Source organism: Symphalangus syndactylus, chromosome 9 (genome assembly GCF_028878055.3).
Source record: "Symphalangus syndactylus isolate Jambi chromosome 9, NHGRI_mSymSyn1-v2.1_pri, whole genome shotgun sequence".
NCBI classification, from domain to species: Eukaryota; Metazoa; Chordata; class Mammalia; order Primates; family Hylobatidae; genus Symphalangus; species Symphalangus syndactylus.
In genome coordinates, this window is record NC_072431.2 from 36101504 (window position 1) to 36125578 (window position 24075).

The 24075-nt window shown below is 36.9% G+C and overlaps 1 protein-coding gene across 3 annotated transcripts in view; it reads right to left on the reverse strand.

Moving 5' to 3' along the window:
- The window catches only part of SCN2A (sodium voltage-gated channel alpha subunit 2), a 258782-nt gene that overhangs the window by 142314 nt on the left and 92393 nt on the right, over nucleotides 1-24075 (reverse strand). For 2 of the 3 annotated variants that reach the window (XM_055291930.1, XM_055291931.1), the window contains exon 1: nucleotides 9776-10002. The exons of the other annotated variant lie outside the window; for it this stretch is intronic. The gene's annotated coding sequence lies outside the window, so the exon portion shown is untranslated. Of the gene's footprint in view, nucleotides 1-9775; nucleotides 10003-24075 lie in introns of those variants that run through there. 3 annotated transcript variants of the gene reach the window in all.

The following is a 24075-nucleotide window of genomic DNA, read 5'->3' on the forward strand; positions in this document are numbered from 1 at the left end:
TATTCACTAAGCTAAGGCGTGCTTCTAACTGAAACTAAAAACAAAACATTTCCAAGAAATCTGGCATTGTTAGCATTATTTCAATTTATCTTTAAAAAAAGAGTATAATTAACTTCCTGTGATATGGTCACTAGAGATTAGACAGTGAGAATACTGCAATGATTAAGTCCTGGACAAAATAACAAGCTTTATCACATCTGTAAAATGAGACCAATGCTTCGCTCCACACGGTTGTAAGAATTAAAGCAACCTACATAGCGAAAGCTCAGGACACAGCATATGCAGGACCAATATTAAATTTTAAGTGTATGCTCATCCTATGACTAAAACAGCATATTTTTAAAACTTCTTATGTGCCAGACATTGAGTGTGGTATTTGGGAGACAGATATGATGACCAAGTTCCTGACTTTGAGGAGCTCACAATCTACAAGATGAACAAGCAAACATTTACTCTCATTTAAGGTTTGATTTTATAACACTAATATGCATTTTATTTCTATTGGTGTAAATACTGAATGAAAAATCAGGCAGATTGCATGGGGTCATTTGTAAATGTGAATCAGCCCAATAAAGTGAAAGAGAAAGCATAGTGCCCCTTAGTATGCTTAAAGGAATAAATTTAAGTTTCTAAGATTCATTAATTTATTCTACAAACATTTTTAGTCTCTTCTATAGATCAGGAAGTGTTCTAAGCATTTGTGAAACATCAGTGCACCAGACAGATAATAATCTCTGCCCATTTGGGGCTTAAATTACCAACAGGAGAAATACAATGTATACAGTATGCTATAACGTGATGTGTTAGAAGGAAAGGAAGGAAAAGAAAGGAAAGGAAAGGAAAGGAAAGGAAAGGAAAGGAAAGGAAAGGAAAGGAAAGGAAAGGAAAGGAAAGGAAAGGAAAAAAAGAACAAAGCAAAGCAAATGATAACAAAGAAAAGAAAGTATAGAAGAATATGGGAGATGATAAGAATGAAGTTAGAGGAAGGGGGCTGAGATTTTTAAATAGGATAGTAAAGAGTAGATATTATTTAGAAACAACATTTGAGCTCAGATTTTAAACAGGTGAGGAGGTTAGTTATGTAAATGCCCGAGGCAAAAGGCTTCTAGGCAGAGGAAACAGCCCAAAGAATTGAAGTGTTCCTGCAATATTCAAGAAATAGTGAAAGTGAATGAGGGAAAGAAAAACTGGAGACAAATTCAGAGAAATACTGTAATGGGATGGAGACCAGGCTAAATAGAGCCTTTTGGGAAATTGTCAGGTGGCTTTTACCCTGAGAAAACTGGAAATCACTTGTGGAATATTGAGCAGGGATGTGGCGTAATCTTACTTCTCTCTTGCCATGTTGAGAATAGATTGTGAGGAGAAGTAGAAGAATAAAGTCCAATTAGGAAATTAAGGCAGAAATCCACGAGAAACTTGATGGTGGCTTGAGCGGGGTAGCAGTGTGAAGGTGGCAGCACATAGATCCTGGGTATATTCTGAAGTTGAAATCAACAGGAATTTCTCAGGGATTGAATGTCAGATATAAGAGAAAAAGAATAATCAAGGATGATACTAGAGTTGTTAGCCTGAGGATGAGGAAAACTAGAGTTATCTCCTGAAAAAAGTAAGGTGGGGAAAGCGGGGATTGGAGCAGGTTGGTTGGGAGGACTATCAGAAATTTAGTTTAGGGATGTTAACTTTGCAGTGTCTTCTAAATATCCAAGCCAAATAAGCAGTTAGACACACAAGTTCAGCTTGGCAGAAAACTGGAGGTAAATATTTGGATGTCATCATGATTTATATGGCATTTAAAGCCATAAAACTAAATGGGATCAAAAGAAAGTAGATAAAGAAGAAAAGAAAATCAGGGACAGAATCAGGGACATCCAAATAATGAAGTCTGGGAAGGCAGAGTAAAGAGTAAAGTGACTGTGAAAGAGTGAACAATAAGCTAAGAGAAGAGTCAAAATTGTGTGCTATCCTGAAATCCAATGGAAAGCAGTGTATCAAGGGGGAGACAGTAATGAACTGTCTCCAATATTGCTGGATGGTCAAGTAAGATGAAAGCTGAGGATGGACTGCTGAATTTGGCAATAGGGTGGTCATCAGATTTCTATCAGGAGCTGATTTGGTAAAATGGTAAGAGTAAAAACTTGACTAAAGTAGATTTAAAAGAGAATAGAAAGAGAGACATAGATAGAGAGAATACAGCAAACACTTTCATTAAGTATTTTTGCAAAGACGACAAAAAATTAAAAAAGATAGTTGAAGGAAGTAAAAAAAATTCAAATATAAGAGCAATAATAAAATGCTTGTATGCAAATATAATAAAGAGCTAAAATTACTAATGCAGGACAGACAGAGAAATAAAATGCTCTAGAGATGCCCTTTTGTAAGTCAGAAAGAGTAGGATCTAGTGCACAGATGCAGGAACGATTTTAGATAGAAACAGGGATAGTTGATTTAAGGTAATGGGTGGGAGGTCAGGTTATGTGGGTGCAGAACCTGTTAGGAAGGCACATGTAGTGATAGAAACCTGTAGGGAAAAATCTCTTCTGATTGTTTCAATTTTCTCACTGATTTAGGAAACAAAGTTGTCAACTGAGAGTGAAGTCAAGGTAGGAGGTATTGGTGGTTTGAGGAGAAAAGAAAGCGTATGAAATCTAAGTACAAGACCATGGGAGAGTAAGTGATCCAGGGACATGTGCCATGATTGCTGGGCATCGATCTAGGGACATGTGGCATGATTGCTGGGCATCATCAAGGACCCACTTGTGCGTGTGTCCAGCTGCAAAAGTGCAGGCATGAAGTAAGGTGGGAATTGAATATGAGGGTGAAGATTTAGGCAGACAGTTACCAAAAAACCAACCAAACAAAGAAACATTGAGCGGGGGAGTTTGTGAAGTATGTATGTATACACAAGGAGTGACTTTCATGAATAACTGTGGAATTTATCTAATGAAAGGAAAGGGGACATTTATTGAGAGACAATCAAAGTATGACAAGATCAATTATTTAGAGGGCTGGTGTGATTAAAGGATTGAACTGGAGTTCTAGATGAAATGCTCTAGAAAGGTAGGGTAGGATGTATGAAGGAAGGATTATGGGCAGACCACAGTTACTGGCCGTGAAGAGTTTCAAGATAAAAACCATGGGAGTGGATGTCTGAAGAAGGGTAAAAAAAAAAAAAAACATGATCATTGGAGGAAAATGATTTAACTACTTTACAGGATAGTTTGTTAAGAGGCCATACATATGCATATTGACATTACCGAGATTTGGGTAGAAAGTGCCAGTGGAGAAAATTCCAGTGTTCTTGGAGCTAAATTCCTGTCTTCTAAGCATTACACATTCATGAAAACTCCTTAAAAGATGCATATCCAAATGTGGAAATAATTTGAATCCATATTTTATCCTGCTTTTGCTTTTATATTTGAATAGATTTATGATGCTGTGAATCTAGGTTTGTAATAATAGCATAATTTACTAACGGTTTTTTTCTGCACACAATTGAATTCCCTGGAAAGTCAGACTTAACATTATTGGAGTGACATCATTCCTGGTGACATAACTAAGGATTCAACAAGAGTCATTAGAGATTTCAGTTGGTGGATTTAACAAGGCCAGTAATTGGAGCAGCTTAGCTGAATGCCCTTTGTCTAATTGATAGGTCATTTCACATTTTAACTTTCTAACACTTAGGCAACAAAATAATAAACAATTTAATTGAATAGACTGATTAAATGTAGAAGTTTCTTGACCCTTAGAAGTGGAGTGACTATGCATCCCAGTTTACCTGAAACCATCTTGATTTATACCTGTCGTTGTGGAGAAATTATTGACAAACTGCACCCTGGTTTAGATGACACATTTTATGGTAACCCTGTCTACATAACTAGGCTCCTGTCTTCTAGGACTGTTAATTCAGGAAATAGTAAGTGTAGGTCTAAGCACTTCTCGCAGATCCTAGCTGCCCGACAATTGCTGGGCTCCCTCATTTGCTCAATCCAGGGAGACACAGTGTATTAGTCACTTCTCATGCTGCTATGAAGAAATACCCAAGAATGGGTAATTTATAAAGGAAAGAGGTTTAATTGACTCACAGTGCTGCATGGCTGAGAAGGCCTCAGGAAATTTACAATCATGGTGGAAGGGTAAGCAAACACCCTTCTTCTCAAGGTGTCAGGACAGAGAAGGACAAGCAAAGGGGGAAAAAACCCCTATAAAACCATCAGATCGAGTGAGAACTCACTCATTATCATAAGAACAGCATGAGGGTAACCATCCCCATGATTAAATTATCTCCCACCGAGTCCCTCCCACAACACGTGGAGATTATGGGAACTACAATTCAAGGTGAGATTTGGGTGAGGATACAGAGCCAAACAATATCACACAGAAAAGAAGGAAAATATCCTAGCTGGAAATGCTGGGCTGATACAGAGACAGCGTCACCATTGCCCTGACCAGCTTGCTTCATGCCTTAGACATTTCACATTTTGATATCAGTTATTCAGAGAAGAGGGATAGTGTCAGTCTTCACTTATCATAATATTATCATAATCTCCCTTTCTTTTTTCATGATATTTCAACCACTACCCTTCATATATGCTTAAGAGAACTGTTATTTCGTTGTCATTTCCCCATACATATCACACAACACAAGATGTAGCAGAGTAATTACACAATCACATAATTGTATACTTATTTGCTAATAACACAAAGACATGTTCATGTTCAAACCATATTATACTCCCAACTAATCCTAGATACCAGCAAAAGACTTAACAACTGAAAACTATAAAAATAATCTAAACAATTCAAAACACTTTTCGTGGGCAATTGCTTCCTAAGATCATTTTATCCCCCTAAATGTTATTTTAGTAAGTACAAACAGCTAACTGAAATCACAGTTTTTTACCCTCAAAAATATTTTATCACATTCCAATAAATAAAATATACTTAAATACCTTTGATTCTTAAATCATTTCTCTAAAATGTTTCACTAATAAACAAAAAGATATTACGTGATAAAATTTTTTCATTATTAATGTAGTTAGTAATTATGTCTTCTTCCACATAAAGGTTTTGACTGAAAAGTTTAATGGAACATTACCAGAAAAAAAAATTATACTTCTGATTTGCAAAATCCACCTCTACCTCTCCTTCCACCAACCTCCAATTTCACTAAACTCAAATGGATAAAGAGGAGATAACACTAATGTATGAGTGTGTTATAGAGAGGTCAGCTTTTATTTTTCTTCTTTCCTTTCCTTTCCTTTCCTTTCCTTTCCTTTTCTATTTATTTATTTATTTATTTATTTATTTATTTATTTATTTATTTATTTTTGACCCAGAGTTTCTCTCTATCGCCCAAGCTGGAGTGCAGTGGCACGATCTCAGTCCACTGCAACCTCTGCCTCCTGGGTTTAAGTGATTCTCCTGCCTCAGCTTCTGGAGTAGCAGGGATTACAGGCATCAGCCACCACACCTGGCTAACTTTTGTATTTTTACTAGAGATAGGTTTTCACCATATTGGCCAGGCTTGTCTAGAACTCCCGACCTCAGGTGATCTGCCCGCCTCGACCTCCCAAAGTGGATTATAGGCAAGAGCCACCATGGCCCATCTACTTTTCATTTTTAATAGAATTTCATCGCATATTCTTGGTGCAGGTTATCTTTTCCTAATAGAAATAATATTTCAGTGGCCACTATTATATTGCCAATGGTATTCATTACTATCAGCAAAATATATACATAACTCATCAATGCCTGTGCCTTCTTTAAGGCTTCCCACTGCCATTTCATGACAGGTGAATGCATGACAGGTGAATTAACAGTCTCACTTTGTCACCCACGCTGGAGTGCAGTGGTGCAATCTCAGCTCACTGCAACCTCCGCCTCCCAGGTTCAAGCGATTCTCCTGCCTCAGCCTCCTGAGTAGTTGGGACTACAGGTGCCTGCCACCACACCCAGCTAATTTTTTATTTTTAGTAGAGACAGGGTTTCACCATGTTGTCCAGGCTGGTCTCAAACTCCTGACCTCAGGCAATCCGCCCACCTCGGCCTTCCAAAGTGCTGCCAGTAAAGGCGTGAGTCACTGCACCTGGCCATCACATTGACTTTCTCTCTACACAAGTCCTGGTGAAAGTGCTAATGAAACTGAAGGATTCAAAAAAGGAAAGAACTTGAATAATTAATTTAGATGCTGGCAAACCAGCCCTTAGTAATCAACTAGATATGTATAATAGATACGTGTTGGTCTAATTCAATACGAGTTTTAAATAGAACCTGTTTTTAAATAGGTGGTTATGAATAAGAAATTGATAACTGAAGTATGTAAAAGCTTCATGTGAAAGTGTTATTAGTCTCCAATTCAAGAATTAATGTGACTAAAATATATTCTGCAGGAAAGTATTTTGCTACTGAGGATTAATTATTTCTTCCACAAAGTCCACATGCCACAAATAGCCTTTACTGAGGAACAAACTGATTTAATCAGAGGAGATACTTCGTCTTACAGACAAGGATTTAATTTCGAAAAACAGGCCACCCAAAGTGAGTTACACCAGCTTTGCTCATTATCATCAACCACCCTTTCTTCCTGGGTCAAGGAGAAGCATTTTCAAACCTTCCTTCTGTCTCTTTCAGGACCTTGACGTACTTTTGTTTCTTCTTTCCTCAATTTTCTCTCTATTGACTTCATACCTTACTCTACAAAAGGCTTAGGTTTTTCTAATCCTCACTAAAGTTAAATTACCCTGAACAGTACCTTCTTTCTCAAGGTATAAAATGTTATCTCTCCTACCTTTCCCTGGCAAACCTCTTAAAACTTAAATATACTCCCCAGATTTCTCATGTCCAATTCGGTCCTCAGAGCCCCTGTCTCTGCCATTCAACTAAACCTCTTCTCTTAAAATTCATTTATGACCTAATAATGATAACTAAATCCATCATCTTTACTCTATCCTCTTATGAACCAACCCCTTTATGGGTTTTCTATTGTTTCTGATCCCTATTTTGATATTCAATTTACCTGCTTTGCCTCCTATGATATTGTTATTCTGTCAACTTCTCACATTATTTTCACACAATTTAATAATATTTTTCTACACTTTTTTACTCTCCTAATCTTACAATTATGCCCCCAGTCATCTTCACTTCTCTTTTGTTCCCCATTAATGTTTAATTATGTATGACCTAATTTTTGCCCACAACTGCATGCAGATCTACATATTCAGCTTTAACCACTAATCTGATACATGGATATAACATGTTCAGCTCATTATAGAATACCCCAGTGTATGAGTATGTGCCAGTATGTCAAATGCATAACACCAAAAGCCAAATTCATTATCCTTACTTTTACTGCCCCAGGGGGAAAAAAAAAAAACAACTGCAACAACAACACCAACAACAGAAGCTTCAAACAGATTGGGTTATTTACCTTTCTCTACAGTTTTCCTATATGATGCCTATAGTTCTCCATTTTCTTGTATTTACTTGCCTCACCTATGTACCTGGAATAAGCAACTTTCTGTTTTTCTTTATTTATATCCAATTCACTCTTAAAGATCTAATTTAACTGTCACATCCTCCTAAAATCTTTTCCTCTGAGCCCCCCATGGACAGAAACTGACATTATTGTTTTGTTCTGAATCCCAGGATGTAACATGGTGCCTGGCACAAGATAGGTGCTGATATTCCTGTCCCATTCACTTTCTCATCTTTCTTCATTCCTTATTTTGAGGTATAGTGGTATCTGCACATGTATATTTGCATGTTAACCTCCCTGAGGTAAACTCCGTGACTAATTATTTCTTTATCTCTACCATGGACACTTGGTTGATACGTGGTATTCCACAAATATATGTAGACATGACACATTTTAATCCCTTTCTTTTCTCAAGATATTGAAAAAGTAGGGTAAAGCCTGTGCCTAGTAAGTGAACAAAGGAGGAAAGGCTTGGACATGAGATGATATTCTTATAGTTGTTAATAGATTAACCTATATGTACAATCTTTTCTATTAGGTAGGAGGGAAAGTCATGTGGCCATCCACATCATTCATGAGCACAGGGTAGAAGAGTATACACCACCTAATAATGAAAAAGGCATACTAAGAAACAGAGTTTCCATAGTTGTCATTCAGTTTTCTTGGATGCTTTGACAAGAAAACTAAGAAAATTGAGCACTGCATATAATATGCCATCGAGCAACAGTATGCTGAAAGAAACTCTATTTTACAGAATATAACCAAACACACACACACATGCACACACACACGCACACACATGCACAGTGAATATCATCATATCTGGTCTATGCCATCCTGATATGTTCACACTAGAGGTAAATTGTGTTACTGCTATGGAAGATATGGAACTGTCAATCAGTGTTCTAGCCTTGCCTTATTGTAATTTAGTACGTGACTCTGGGAAATCCACCTTATCTCTCAATTACAGTTGCTTTTCTTTAAATGATAATGGGGATAAATGGTTAAATATCTGTAATTCTAAAAATCTCCATGTATATGGAGCCATGTGGAACTACAAACTCTATCGATTCCACACATTTAAAAAACATGTTTTTTTCATGGTTTGTCCAAACCATTTTATAAAATCATTCCCCATAGGTTTCACAACCTCTGACATGGCAAAACTACCTCTTTATGGGAAAACAATGACTGAGATAAAAACATCCTGATGCACCTCCACCGCCTGCCACCTCCACCATCACACACACACACACACACACACACACACACACAGCTCTTTCCACAGGAGAAAGAAGCGAGGCATTTAAAAACAATCTTACAAAACTATTTTTAAAATATTTGTAAAATCTATTTAAATTTCTCTAAATGAAAATCAGTGGTTTTTAAATGTAGGATTTCTATATGTCTTTATTCCTGTTATTCTGATAATAATCAAGCAAGGATTTAAGGGAAATCACGAGAAGCAGCAGAGAGAAGCAAGGCTGTTGCATGCAACTTCCACCTCCTGAGTCATTCCACTCTTTAACACAGATAGTGTCACATGACCTAAAATAATTTAAAATGTGAGCACCTTCTATAATATCAACTATTTAAAATGGCCACAGTTCTATTATCCCAAATCCAATAAAATACAGAAAAAAATCAATTTTCATGGCAATTAATTTGTGTTCAGCACACTCCTCACATCCATACTGGGGGAGGAGGGAGGGTCTATAGTCTCATTCCAAGTCTATTAAACACATTACATAAATCTTGATTCATGTGGGAGAAATGACTTACGTATTATTTCTAAGAGGTAAAAATAAACACATAAACAATCTGTACCATCATAGCCAGCAGAAATCGTTCAAAAGGCCTTTGGACTCAGAATATTGGCTTGCCTCTGAGGCTGCAATCAGAATGCTCAGCCCTGGGCTTTGGCAGAGACACTGCCATGCTAATCTGCTTCATTATATCTCTACAATTTGTTCACTGCATTAAGGATCAGTATTTCCCTTGTGAAAGGAAAACCCATCCTTCACTTTGAAAGCTTTACCTTTAAAAGGTAAACACATACAGCCGGAGACAGACACCAACAGCTAGAAAGCCAAAGAAATAATAAAATATGGTATGTCATAGTCAGAGCTCATTTCAGCCTAGGAAGATTTTAAATTGCACAACAGCTAGAATTAGAGCTTTTGAATCTCTTAGATCTGAATACAAGCTAACAAAGCACACATCTTATATTAAATGTCATTCTTAACATAGATAACGATCCGTGGATAAGTCAAAAATAGAATCATGCTGGCTTACCTGAAATAAAGACAAATGTAAATCATAACACAGAATCCACGTATGTGTTGAATATAACAGTCTCCAATGCAATTCTTCAGAATTTTTACTGGAGTAGAAAGTAAAATCTCACATGTGTTCTATCCTAATTAAAGAAGAAAAAAACAAGAAAGGATGACCACATCATCCTCCCTCCTTTGCCTTAGCTTTCTGTTCTGACACTCATTCGATGGTACCCAATGTCTGTTAGAAAACAGCATGCTAAATTAGAAAAATAAATAAATAAAGGCAGCATCTTACATGACAGCTCCATCTCCTGGTCAAAAGTGGAACCATTTTAATTCACGTTCCTTTGGCTATGTAGCAGTCAGCACATAAAATTAAATGATGTACAGCCCATAATTCCACTCTATTTGAAATCAACTACTTTAATTAATTGTAATTTAAACATTGAAGAAGAATTATAGTATGAATTTTTAGAATTATAATTCTATTTTGGGGATTTAAATTTATTTACATTATGTTTAAACTAAATGGAAGCTTTTCCCATCATTGAAAACTTAAGATTTATTTAACTTTATATAGCATCTGAAAAAGTAACATGTATCTCCTATAAAACGATTTTAGATGTCAAGCTTATTGTTAATGAACATCATATCTCTTTGTGGAGAAGTATAAGTTTTTTCACTAGAGAAGTTAACACACAACACTTGTGTTGTTATTGTTTGGAGGAATGTTGAAAGGTTAAAGATAAAGCAGGAAAATTAAATGACTTAAAGACAAACTTGAAAAATCTTTAGTTAATCTGAGCTAAATACAAAAATACAGATGACAAGTTACATGCAATATGAAATTTGATAATTGTAGTAGTATACTATAGTGTGTAGTTATATCTTCTTAGAGAGATAAGAGAAAATTAAATCGTCAAAAGAATCCATTTGGTAAATGACACCATTTACACAATCAAAGTTTTACTGAGCATATGATGTTCTCAATACATGTTTGTTTAATTAATTACTCTTTTTATGAACAGTTGTGAAGGCCAGGATCTTTTTTTTTAAACTTGAAGTAAAAGGATAAGCATTTTTTTTTCCACTTTTTTACAATACCATTTTAATTTGGGGCCAAATTGATCTTTAATTTCCTATTGCAGTAACGCTGTCCATGGTGCTGAGAACCAATTTTAGAACTCATGATGAGTTCTAGGTCTTAAACGGGTCTGAAATACTCTTTGTCAGATTTGATATAAAATTTACCATTAAAAGTCCCCAGATAAGCCAGAATAATTGATAGTATCTAATATAAAAATAGTTAAGTAATTTTTTTATCCACGAAATATGTATATACACATGTCCATCAGAAGCCAAAATGCTGATAAATACATTTAATAAAATACATGATCGCAAGCTACGCTTTCTTTGGATTCATAATATTTTATTTTCTATGTGCTAAAGTTATATTGAATAGATTGCTTTAGCATAAGGTTGTTCCCACACTATTAAATAGACGAGGAAACCAAAGCCCACTCTTCATTAACTTATCCAGTATTAATAAGCAAGTCAGAAGAACAAACCCAGTTTCTTAAATTTTCCCTTACTTCCATTTCTACAACATTATTAAGATGTATGGTTTTGAAAATATATTTTTAACACTGAACAAATAAATAATTAAAGTGACTTGGTAGATCAATTATTTTAATGTATACACTCAACTATTTCATCTCACAAGTTTCCTGCACTATCATAAGATACATAAACTCTCAGGGCACATAATTATGATGATTTTACCAAATTAATTTGCAATTTCAACAAATTACTCCTGATAGCCAAGAAGCTTAAACCCATAAGATTAAAGCCTAAGATGCCACAAATATGAAATATTATTGATACTTTATTTTTAAAATCATGGGAATTTTACAATAATTTATATAAAATTTAAATGTTTTTCTTAACACAGTAATCATTTTCCCCGTAGACTTGAGGGTAAATTTTATCCTTAAGGAAGATGTGCCTAACTGATCCTGGGATTTTGTGTACCTCTAGGCATGCCACCTTATGCCCCTCCCTAGGGCATACAATATCCCAGTTTCAAGACCATAGGGTTATATGACACAGAAACTGAAGCAATCCTTTTCAACCCTAAGTCATATCACATACTCTTCTTCTCAAAACTTTTTAGTTGCTACCCATCTCCTTGTGAATAAAGTCTATGCCTTCCCCAGTGTTCACAATGCTCACAATCTGGACTCCTTTACTTCTCTGATGTTATTCTTGCCCTCACTCACTCTTCTTTAGCCATTTTATCTTCTTTCTCATTACTCAAACACGGCAGGTATGTCCATTCCTGAGGAGGTGTCCACCTTTTTATCTCTTTGCCTGGAAATCTCTTACATGGGCTCCATATGGCTCACTTCCCTCATTCTTGTCACAGCTCACAGCTGCCTTCTTACTGAGGCTGGCCTTGACCCTCAATACCACACACTATCCCCTCCTCTGGTTTTTCCCTTTAGTACTTAGCTGACATACTATATATTGTGTCTATTGTCTGCCTCCTCCAAGAAAAATGTAAATTCCTTGAAGGCAGAGATGTTTGCCTGTTTTGATCACTTCCGTAAACGTGGCTCACAGAACAGTATCTGAAATATAAGACCCACCCAAATAATCATAGAAAATTCATACATTTTTATTAATGCACAATAGGAATGCTATTATTTCTGTGTGTGGATTCCTATGTTCTTATTAATATGCATGTCATAGACTGTGAAATCAATGAAGCAAACAGCATGTTCTTTGAGTAAACTATTTAAACTATGTTTAATTCATATACTTAAGCAGAAAACAGAACATAGAGTGAATATTCCATAAATATGTTAGGTTAATGATGCCAGTGTTGAAATTAGGCCACTATGGTCTTGAATTGTTTTTAATGGAGTTCTGACAAAATTTTGGTAAAACATTATTGAACAACTCTTATATCATGTTAGCACCTTTTTTTCCAGGATAAACAAACTTTGAGGTAACTATTGTAATTTTATTTTTATGGAAAATGTTTAATCTCATCTAGAAAATGTTAGCTGCTTTAAAATAAGTTGTAAAAATAGCAACATGTCACATGGTAGATATGTGTGCATGTGTATATAAATATATATATACACATATACACACACAGACACACAAGTACATACACACACTAATTCTTTATGACATCAATTTGAGTTAGGCATTCATTTGGCTAGTAACAACAAACCAATGCCACATAATTTCTCAATAACATGTCTCTCGGGCATTGCTTTAATGATAAAATCCACACTTTTATTTTGGCAGCTTGATTTTCAAAATTATTTTAATTTATAGAGATAAAAGTAAGTAAGCCTTATTTTACCTCCATTAAGTTGTGCATATTGACTGTTATTTAATTTTTTTCTACCATTTATCATTCACCCAGACTTTTAAATATTATCCACCTGATTCAGAAAATAAAAGAAGACTAAGTTCCTAGTTTATACCTAATATTTGTTTACATTTTTCTTGCATCACTTCTTCTTATTTAAACTATCTGCATTGGAGAAAAGCAAATGAACAGACATTTTTAAATGGTAATTTCATTTGTACTGTTTTAGTCACCTTAAAATATGCTAACCTCTTTTAAATTATTGGTCACCAACATCGAGACAGTTTTAAAAAGTTGAACTCCATATCTAATGTTTTTCTTGCACTATTATCATTAGAGAATCAAGGACCTGTAAGCCAAAATGGGCATATTTTTATGCCATGCTCAAAGACTGCTAATACTGATGAGGGGGACAGCTTATTATGCTAGTTCCAATTAGTATGAATTGTTGACATTTAATAGTATGTTATCAAAAGATGAAGAAACAAAGGAAAAGAAAAATTGGGCCATCAAAAGGACATAATTTCCATAAACAAAGTCTGACAAACAGAATAATTCCCATAATTCCTTGAAAGAGGAGGTGTTACAAATAATGTTATAAATACATAACATTTATTGAGCACTTTTTATGTGCCAAGCAATGTGCTAAGTACTGTACATAAACTATCTCATTATTCCTAGCAACAGGTCTGTGAAGTAGATTTTTATCTTTTCCCTCTTAGAGATGAGAAAAATAAAGCCAAAGTCCCTCAGCAAGTAAACTATGTCTTGACCTCTAACTCAGACCTCTGTTCTCAATGCTTATGTTCTATTTGAGCTCTACTTAAGACACAGCAGATGTAAACTACGAGGAAGTGATTCCACTGACCTTTGGAATTTATGTGCTTTTTGTCGTCAGCTCCAGTTGTTCACCAGTTGTGTAAGCCAAGGGTAAAACAAGAGTGGAAAAGAAGGAAGGTCTTTAGGAGTACCTCCATTCGGTGTGGTATTTCAGAGCGGGTGATGGATTTGCAATGGATGCAAGGATTGACAGAAGAAGATAAACAGAAGGAACTAGAGTTATTCAGGAAAATACATTGTCAAGAAATTAATGAGTGAAAGAACAAGACAGAGAGGTGAAAGAGATGTGCAGGATCCATAGAGCTCTGCCAGAGACCCTTCTCTTCCCCGAAGATGGCTGTCTGAAAGACAGCAGCATTCCATGATCCCCTGGGCAACAAGGAGTTCTCATCTACAAGGCTCACATGATCCTGTTACCAACACCAGAAATACACTAACGCTGGCTGGTAGCACCTTGCTGAGGGTAACAGAAATACACAAAGGTTGTCCTGACAATTCTCATCAGTAGGTCTACCTTTATGGTGGAGAAAATAACTCAATATAGCATGATGAAGAAACAGGTAAATTGATACTCTCTGAACCCAATACTAAAATGTGATCACCAGATGTCCACAAAAATATCCCTGAAAGATGAAAGACTGATAGTAAACTATAAAGTCATTTCAGTGTTCTTACGGTAGCCATTGTTTAGTGTTTAATTTTTCTAAGCTTATCATTGTCATTATTGTTAATCATAGTAATTATCAGCCAAAAAAAACTGCATTTGGTAAATTCCTAAATTTTTGTTCTGACAATTTCACCTCTCTCAGTGGGGTAGAAAACACCCAGATAGAGAACGATGATCCTGTTCTTAATTTAGCCCAATGAAGAACTTCAGGAGGAGCTCCCTAGGCTTAGTTATGGTATGGAGTGGAGACAGCACAGACAATTGGAATTCTGGGGGTTGCACTGAGCAGATAGCCCTGTTGCCCATCTGTAGGAAGTATTAAAGTTGAACCTAGGAAGGGCAGATGGAAGTCTTAATTATCAGAAGAAGCCCCAATCCTTACTGCATTTGTTACACCATAATAAGGTACAGGGACCACAGCTATATTCGCAAATTCCAGTATGGCAAACAAGAAAAGTAAACTAAAAATCAAACCCTAGAATGATGGAGCCTAAGCCATGGACCATATTAGTCTGCAGCCTGGGGGTTGGGACCCCTGGTCTAAAGGATGCCAACTGTTCTGTTGGTGGAGTGGGCAGAGGAAGATGAATTCTGGAGAAACTGTGCCTCCAGGTTCACTTTGTAGAACACATAAGTACTGTCTGGTAAGTTTCTGGAGTGGCACTGCACACCTATTCCTTTGACCCGTGTTGATCACAATAAACCAGTTACTTAAAGTCACCTCTATCACATCGTGGTTCACTGGGAAATAAAGGTGCTTTCTTGAGCCAGGCAAATAATTGAATCATAGATGATGAATGTCAGGAATGGAGGGAACACCCAGAAATATAATACCACAAAATTAATTGCCACCTGGGTACTAAATGGCAATCTTCCAGCACCCAGCATCACTGGATGATGCATATATACCCATCATTGGATGATGCAGCTATATCAAGTAGAGATGCACATATACCCAGCCCCACTTATAAAATTTTAGTTGAAATATAACTAGTGATGTGGAACCTAATATAATAGTTTCTATCCACAGATTCCAAAGGGGAAGCAACACATATCAAAATAATTGCAGAGAAGTCATCTTATGCTTCCAAATTTGTACTTAACATGTATGTAAAAATAAACATAAATCTATTAAATACATATATATAGATACACAATATATATACACACATACCCATATATATATATAGCCTAATTGTTCTTCCCTTGGGTTTGACTCCAGTGAGTGTTTCCTTGTTCTAAAAATTGACTAGCAATACAGAGTCCTCTGGGTGGACTAACATTGTTTTAAGAATGTAGTTCATCACTGAGATGCTGAAGTAGAGAGGAGAATTGAAATCAGAGTAGTAGCTTAAATGTGTTCAGCAAAGGTGTAGAATACCACCGCCAGAATGGAACTATCAGAAATAAACTCTATCCTAAGGTTAGTGGTAAAGGAAGGGACATAGAAGGCCCTTAAGCTAGTCATGCCTTCATCATCTGTGCATATGTACTGTCATAACTGTTCCTGTGACCAACCAAGGTTAGTGAGTGATGCAGGCTGAACTCAAGAAGGTGGCCCCAAAGGAAAGTGCTCAGGCCTCAGAGAAGATTTTGTTGGTTAGTTGATCCTACTACCTCAGCAAGGACAGCTACATGCATAAACAGAAATGGGACAGAGTTTTCCTGGGGAAGTAATATACTCCCAGCCTGCTGGAGTCATCGGTACACCAAAGTCAGTTTGCAGGGTGGAAGTCAACAGAATCTTTGGATGCACAAGGCTTCAAATCCATTCAAAGAACACATGAAACTCTTTGCCTTCTTGAGGTCAGTAATTGTGACAAAAAGGATGGAAAAATTAGCAGTGACTCATTGTCAGTAACTAGAAAACGTTAGAAACGACAAGATATGCTTGATAAAACCAGTATCTCCCAGATCTAATACCTCATCTAGCATTTTTCAGATGCTTGTGATCATGTACACAAGAGAGTCCCATTGAATTGCCAGAGGTTGTTTTAAGTTTCCATTTTTATCTTTATCTTTTCTGTATGCAGAAGACCTGTGGGGAAACGCCTGCGTATTTGGAAATCTAACCCATCTCCTTTTTGGATAAAAGGAGTCTAGGGGCCAAGCTACAAGTTTTCATATGTGGCTATGGAGCAAGACGGGGCAAAATATGCAGAAGTAGCATCCTAAACCATGTTTATAGCAGAGATTGAAGCCACATTATCATGTACAAGTGGAGTAGATGGAATGGTGAGTCAAGAATAAAAGATATCATTGTTGAAATCCAAGTTGCACCCATACAGAAGAAAGATAAAGCTGTCACCAGATATCAAATATCCAGCAGTGACTTTCAATGTTCCCCAAGATGATGTGACAGAGTTTTTGGAAGAGTGGATGGAAAGAGAAACAAACGCTTGCAGATGAGATTGCTGAACAATACAGTATAATATCTGAAAAATTATGAAGATAGATGGTAAAATTTAGTGGAAAGGTGAATAATGAGGACTGCCAGTTGACTCACATGTGACCAGGTGAAGAAGGAGGACTCAAATCTCCAAGTTCTAGCTGATTTTACCATTACATTTTTTCTCAGTACTAGAAAGGACTTAATGATAACTGATGGCAATAAATAGAGCTGCCTTGGCAGACAGATATTTCTCTGAATTCTACTAGAATTTGAACACCTGTCAGAGGTGTTGTCAAATAGTTTCTGATACAGAGTCTGATGTAGGGACAGCTGGCTCTTACATCCACTTCGGCTCTTAAACAACAAGATACCATGACCAGAGTGAATATGTAAACTTCTCTCTTATTTTATAAATCAGGAGATTGATCCTCAGAAAAGGTAGGTGACAGTGATGGTTGATTTTACCTGTCCACTTGACTGGATTAAGGAGTACTCAGATAGCCGGCAAAGTATTAATTCTTTGTGTGTCTGTGAGGCCACTTGTGGAGGAGATTAGCATTGGACTTGCTGGACTGAATAAGGAAGCAAGATCCACCCTCACCCAGTGTTGGTGAGCACCATTCAGTTGGCTGAGACTCAGAGAGAACAAAAAGGCAGAGGAAAGGCATAATCACTTTCTCTTTCTCGGTCTTCTGGAACTAGGTCATCCCTCTTCTCCTGTCCTTGTGTATCAGAACTCCAGGTTCTATGGCCTTTGGACTCCTAGACTTGCACCAGTGGCCCCTTGAGTTCTCAGGACTTTGACTTCAGACTGAGAATTACACCACTGGCTTCCCAGATTCTGAGGCCTTCAGATTTGGGTTGATCCACGCTACCAGCTTCCCTGGTTCTCCAGCTTGCAGATGGTCCATCCTGGGTCTTCTTAACCTCCATAACTCCTTAAGCCAATTTCCCTAACAAATCCCATATAGTCTGTCTATCTATCTATCTATCTATCTATCTATCTATCTATCTATCTATCTATCATCTATCTATCTATCTATCTATCTATCTATCTATCTATCTATCTATCTATCATCTATCTACCTATCTATCTATCATCATCATCTATCTATCTATCTTATTGGTTCTGTTTCTCTGGAGAACCCTGACTAAAATAGAGACTTAAGAAAACTATAATGTAGGGGCCGGGCACGGTGGCTCACGCCTATAATCCCAGCACTTTGGGAGGCCGAGGCAGGTGGCAGTTTCAACAAATGAAACTTAAAAACCCTCACTAAAGCAGGACAAAAAATGATCTCCCCATAAAAGTCTAGGTTGAAAGGCAGGCTTTGCTTCGCGAGGTGGACAGGGACCCATTTTACTATTGTGTTCCCTCTTAGGGCATTTTCCTCAGCCTCATATTTGAGATTGGCTGACATTCATGTCCACATTCTGACCCATGATAAGAAGAGAGGAAGTAGAGGGCAAGCAATAAAATGTTAAATGGATTAATTTTGTTACTGAAGGATTTCTTAAGATATTTAGATCACTAATGTGTATTATGATTCTTTAATAGAGAGCTTTTTATAAGAAGAATTTAGAATAAATATTGGACAACAGAACTCTTTTTAAAGAGTATCTCGGGGTTAGTTTTTTTAACAGAACATATCATCAGAAACATTAGCCTATCAAATTCTTCTAGTTATAAAAGTAGGGACTCATCTACCTCATCTGCCCTTAAAAGGATAAAAGGATCCTCGGGGTAATCACTACCTCAGGTCTCCAGCCCTACTTTTAAAGTTCAAGTTGAAATATAACTAATTATGTGGAGCCTAATATAACAGTTTCTATCCACAAATTCCAAGGGGGAAACAACACAAATCAAAATAGCTGCAAAAGAATTCATCTCACCGCTCCTAAATTTGTGCATGTGTTTTGAAATAGGCATAAAATGCTTTCTTCAATTGAACTTGTTGAAGAAGGAAAACTCTTTACCCACACATTAAAAAAATATACATCCCTAGGCTACAGTCAAGTATTTTTAACACTTGTTAGGAGTCATCCAGCCTTGTAAGTTTAGAACAGGGTACCAGCAGAGAAGGCTTAAAATATAAGAGTGGGAGTTTTGCTGTTGGGATAAATTCAGTAGCAGTTGTGGTTACAGCAACAAAGCTCAGGTTCTCTGCCATGCCCCAATAAGTCAGGTCTCTCTCCTGGTTCTCCACCTAGTGCTCTTATTGCTCTTCTTCTGCCTTCCTTCATCCACTAACATTTCTTTCATATCAGATGCAATGTTTTAAACATAAAGAATATCATATTTAATTTACTAATAATGATAATGGGCTAATAGTAGCAAATGATTTTTAATAAAATTTAAATGTATCTGGGATCATCCCTGTAATAGCAGAAGTCCCCCTCACTTTCATCTGGAGACTCTTTCTTCGGAGAAGAGTGAGATTTACAGTGAGCAGGGTGGTAATTGCCCTTTACTTTGGGTAGGATCATGCAATTGAATTTCAAGTGTGAATAGAATATATTTTGAAGCAGAAAAAAAGGGCGTGCTTCTGTTCTAATCATGAGCAACAATGCTTCTGAATAATTTTTATGAAGCACAGAACTAGTCGTAGCTGTCTTCTATTAAACAGCATTCAGGGACTCACTACTGTCCAAGGATGAAGTGCAAGCCCCTTAGCATGGCAAGCAAGATCCTTTCTGATGTGATTCCTGGCTGCTTTACCTTTGTAGGTTCCATCCCCTCTTCACCATGTACCCTTAGTTTCTGTACTACTGAGTATTCTGAATTATAACATACATTTTTATGCCTCTGTTTCATTCTCATATTGTTACCTCCATTGGTAACATTTTTCCCTTTCCAAATATCATCTGTATATCAAGCTACCAATCTTGTAAATTCCAGGTCCTGTGAAGACTTCACCAATCAACTAAAGCAGATTCCTTTGTGTGGATACAGCATTATAGCTCCCTCCCTCACCAAAACTGACAATGTTGCTATAAGGATCAATCAAATTTTAAAAATAAGGTTTGTGAAGGTGTTTCTGAAATCACAAACTAATACAAAATTATTTTGAAGTTATCAGCAGGACGTGCTTAATAACTCTCCTGAGGCCAGGCACGGTGGCTCATGCCTATAATCCCAGCATTTTGGAGGCTGAGGCAGGAGGATCACCTGAGGTAAGGAGTTCGAGACCAGCTTAACCAACATGGTGAAACCCAGCCTCTACTGAAAATGCAAAAATTAGCCGGGCATGGTGGCGGATGCCTGTAATCCCAGCTACTCGGGAGGCTGAAACAGAAGAATCGCTTGAACCCGGGAGGCGGAGGTTGCAGTGAGCCGAGATCATGCCACTGCACTCCAGCCTGGGCAACAAGAGCGAAACTCCACCTCAAAAAAAAAAAAAAAAAAACTATCCCGAGACAAGTTTTGAACTTGTTTATATTTTCTCCCTTTGACATTGACATAAGACACCGTCACAATTTGTCTAATTCTGTTATTGTGGCTCCTTCTCCTTTTATTCTGTCTCTGGGAAGGCAAAGAGCAGGATGCTAATCAGAAGAGTCCCAGCTGGAATGAAATTGAGAGTGTGGGTGCAGAACAAAATGTTATTAACACTGTGGGCAGAAGCAAAGGATCAGAGAAATGCTTTCTTCCTAGAAATAGCTCCTGGGCTCTGCTCCACCTAGTTTGCACCTCCAGGTATTAGCTTAAAAAGATAGGGGCAAATATTTCAAACCTGCCCTGTCTCTGTAAGTAAAGGTGATCACAGATGTCTGAGCATACTGAGAACATTGTGTAGACCCATTCAATATGATAATTATTTATTAGCAGGCCTTTGGTAAGGTGCCAGAGACACAAAGACAAGGCGAAGCCTCTGCTTCAAGTTGCTCACCTTCTAATAGATGAGAAGGAAACAAAACCAAGATTACCACTGAGTGGGATATACTTCATAATACAGCCAAGTATTACAGATGTAATAGAGACAGCCAAGTATTAGGGGCAGAGCTAACAAAATTTCCAAGGTTGGAGGCAAGCAGGTGATCAAGAGAGGCTTCAGGTGGACAAATTTTAAAAGGATATTATCAATATAATTAAACAACTTTCCACCACAAAGCTGGTTGCATTTTTTGTCTATGCTTTCAGAATATAAGCTTTATATTTATCACTTGGTCAAATATCTTATGAATTTGATAAATGCTATACCATATATTTTGACTTACTAAATAAAGCTTCCCTTTCTTTCTCTAGCCTTCTATCTTGTCTAAATTTTAAATAAACTTTATGTTTATTTAAACAGAACTTGACGTTATATTTAAAATTATGACTCCAAATATTGCTCTTCTTTACCAAGAAATCTCTACAGTCAAATATTTTCAGTTTTATGGCACTCCATGTCATAACCAGTTTCTTATAAATTCAATTTTATTTTGAGTTTATTTCAATTTTAAGACACTTCTCACACCCTATTACTTTCATTTCTTTATTTTAAAAACTATCAACACTTTTTGCTTCATCTTTGAAGGCAGAAGATCTTATTAAGTCCAAGTAACATTTAATGTGGTCACTATAGACAGACATTGCAAGGTCAAAGCCAGAAACCAAGCCAACATAAGACCCTGAGCAACAGGCTATTTTATGAGCAATTTTTGGTCACATTGTTTAGGTTCTTAAGTATTTCCAAAAAAAAAAAAAAACTTCAAAGCATCTTTTGCTAGAATATATTCAATAAAAATAATTTATCTCCACTGATAAATATGAGAAATTATTAAACCCCCTAGTTAATGCAAACAATAGAAAACTGGAAATAAACTTGTTGTTTATAAAAATATTTAGAGGAAACTTAATTAGATTAAACCCAACTGGGAACTCTGGAAAAATCTTCAAAAAGGCAAAAGATGACCCTCATTTTGTTGCCTCCATTTGGGTAGTGGCCTTGTGGTCATGCATATGTACTCATCTGATGGCAAGTTTCTTGAAGAATTTCAATATAAAAGCTTTGCTTTTCGGCCGGGCGCAGTGGCTCACGCTTGTAATCCCAGCACTTTGGGAGGCCGAGGCGGGCGGATCACGAGGTCAGGAGATCGAGACCACGGTGAAACCCCGTCTCTACTAAAAATACAAAAAATTAGCCGGGCGTGGTGGTGGGCGCCTGTAGTCCCAGCTACTCGGAGAGGCTGAGGCAGGAGAATGGCGTGAGCCCGGGAGGCAGAGCTTGCAGTGAGCCGAGATTACGCCACTGCACTCCAGCCTGGGCGACAGAGAGAGACTCCGTCTCAAAAAAAAAAAAAAAAAAAAAAAAACAACAACAAAAAAAAACTTTGCTTTTGTTTGAGTCTGGTCACCAGTGAAATAAGAGAAAGCCTTCACTGGCTATGCACTGTCCCAGCTTCCACTAGTAGGAAACACAAGAAAGCAATGAGGCTAAAAACAGAATGAGAGCCAACAATCACAGTGTGTCTCCTAGGGTGAAGGGCTAATTTAATGCTGCTCTTTCACAACACTCACAAGTAAACAGTTTTCATTCATGTTTTAATTAATCAGATTAATGTAAGCACTAGTTGGATGGAATAAATGTTCGTCTTTTCCATTCTTGTGTGTTATGATTTGCTTATTGGTAACTCAGCTCCATTTCAGATAGCTTAGAGGAATAATTCTGCCTATTCAAGCATGCTGACAGAGCTGGTTCCAACATAAAATATCTCTGCATCTCAGAGTATGGCTCAAAGGTATCTGCAGAGAATATACCATTTCTATTAAATCAAGCAGGAACATTTGTCCCAAAGAGATGAAGCAAAAAAAAAGCACTCTCTTATGAGGCCCAGACTGAATGTTCTATGAGACTATTTATTTCCTTATGCCATACTATTCTTTTTTTTTCTTCATCTTTAATTTTAATCTCAGGGTACATGTGCAAGATGTACAGGTTTGTTGCATAGGTAAATGTGTGTCATGATGGTTTGCTGCACAGATCATCCCATCACCTAGGTATTAAGTTCACCATCCATTAGCTATTTTCCCTGATGCTCTCCTTCCCCTCATCCTACCTGACTCCAACAGGCTCCAGTGTGTGTTGATCCCCCCATTGTGTCCATGTGTTCTCATAATTCAGCTCCTATCAATGATAGCCACGCTATTCTTTATGGCAAAACATCTCTACCTTCTCTCCACCTCCTTCTAAGGGCTGGCTTAAAAGTCACCTCTTTCTGATCCCGTCCTTGACAGCCTCAGCCCACATTACCTTTCTTCTCTAAGAAATGCTGTTTTTTTTTTCATTATTCTGACACTTAAATAATAGAATAATGCTTTGATGTGTACTTGGCCTAAGAAAGAATGTGGGTTTAGAGCAAGAGAATCCTTGGGTGAAATCCTCGTTAAAATATGACACCAGATTTGGGCGGGAACACAGATCCAAACTAGCTCTGCGACCCTGGGTACTTCACTTAACCTTTCTAGTATCAGTTAATGCCTCTGTGATACTCATCTGTAACTACCTTGTAAGGTTGTGAAATTAAGTTAAAAAAATGTAGAGTGCCTAGAACAGAGCAGACATTCCATAGAGGTTATTAGATTATCTGTACAGATGATATTATAAATGATGATCAAGAAGATTTATTCATGTTTATTACATTTTTGGCTACAGAAAGAAATACATTTTAAGTATAATTGGGATTCAAAGCCTATTTAATAAGATCACTTTCCTCGTTTCAATTACTCAGCCCTCTTCCTATGATTTACTTCTTAAAGAACAAAGCAAAAAACTGATTTCTAAGGACTCAGTCTCATAGTTTGTGAGAAAGTGAGGAATTGCTTTTCAGATTATTTTCATTTTAAACCTTTAACTCTTCAGAAAGTAATCCCTTCCTTGAAAAGGGAAGTTTACCACCACACAAAGAGCAATATATATATGGGTATATATAGATGAGATTACACACAAACACCCACAAACACTTACATACATACATACTAAAACACACACACATACTGTGTCTATAAATATATACTCCCTAATCCCAGTGAAAACTAATGAGGTCCTA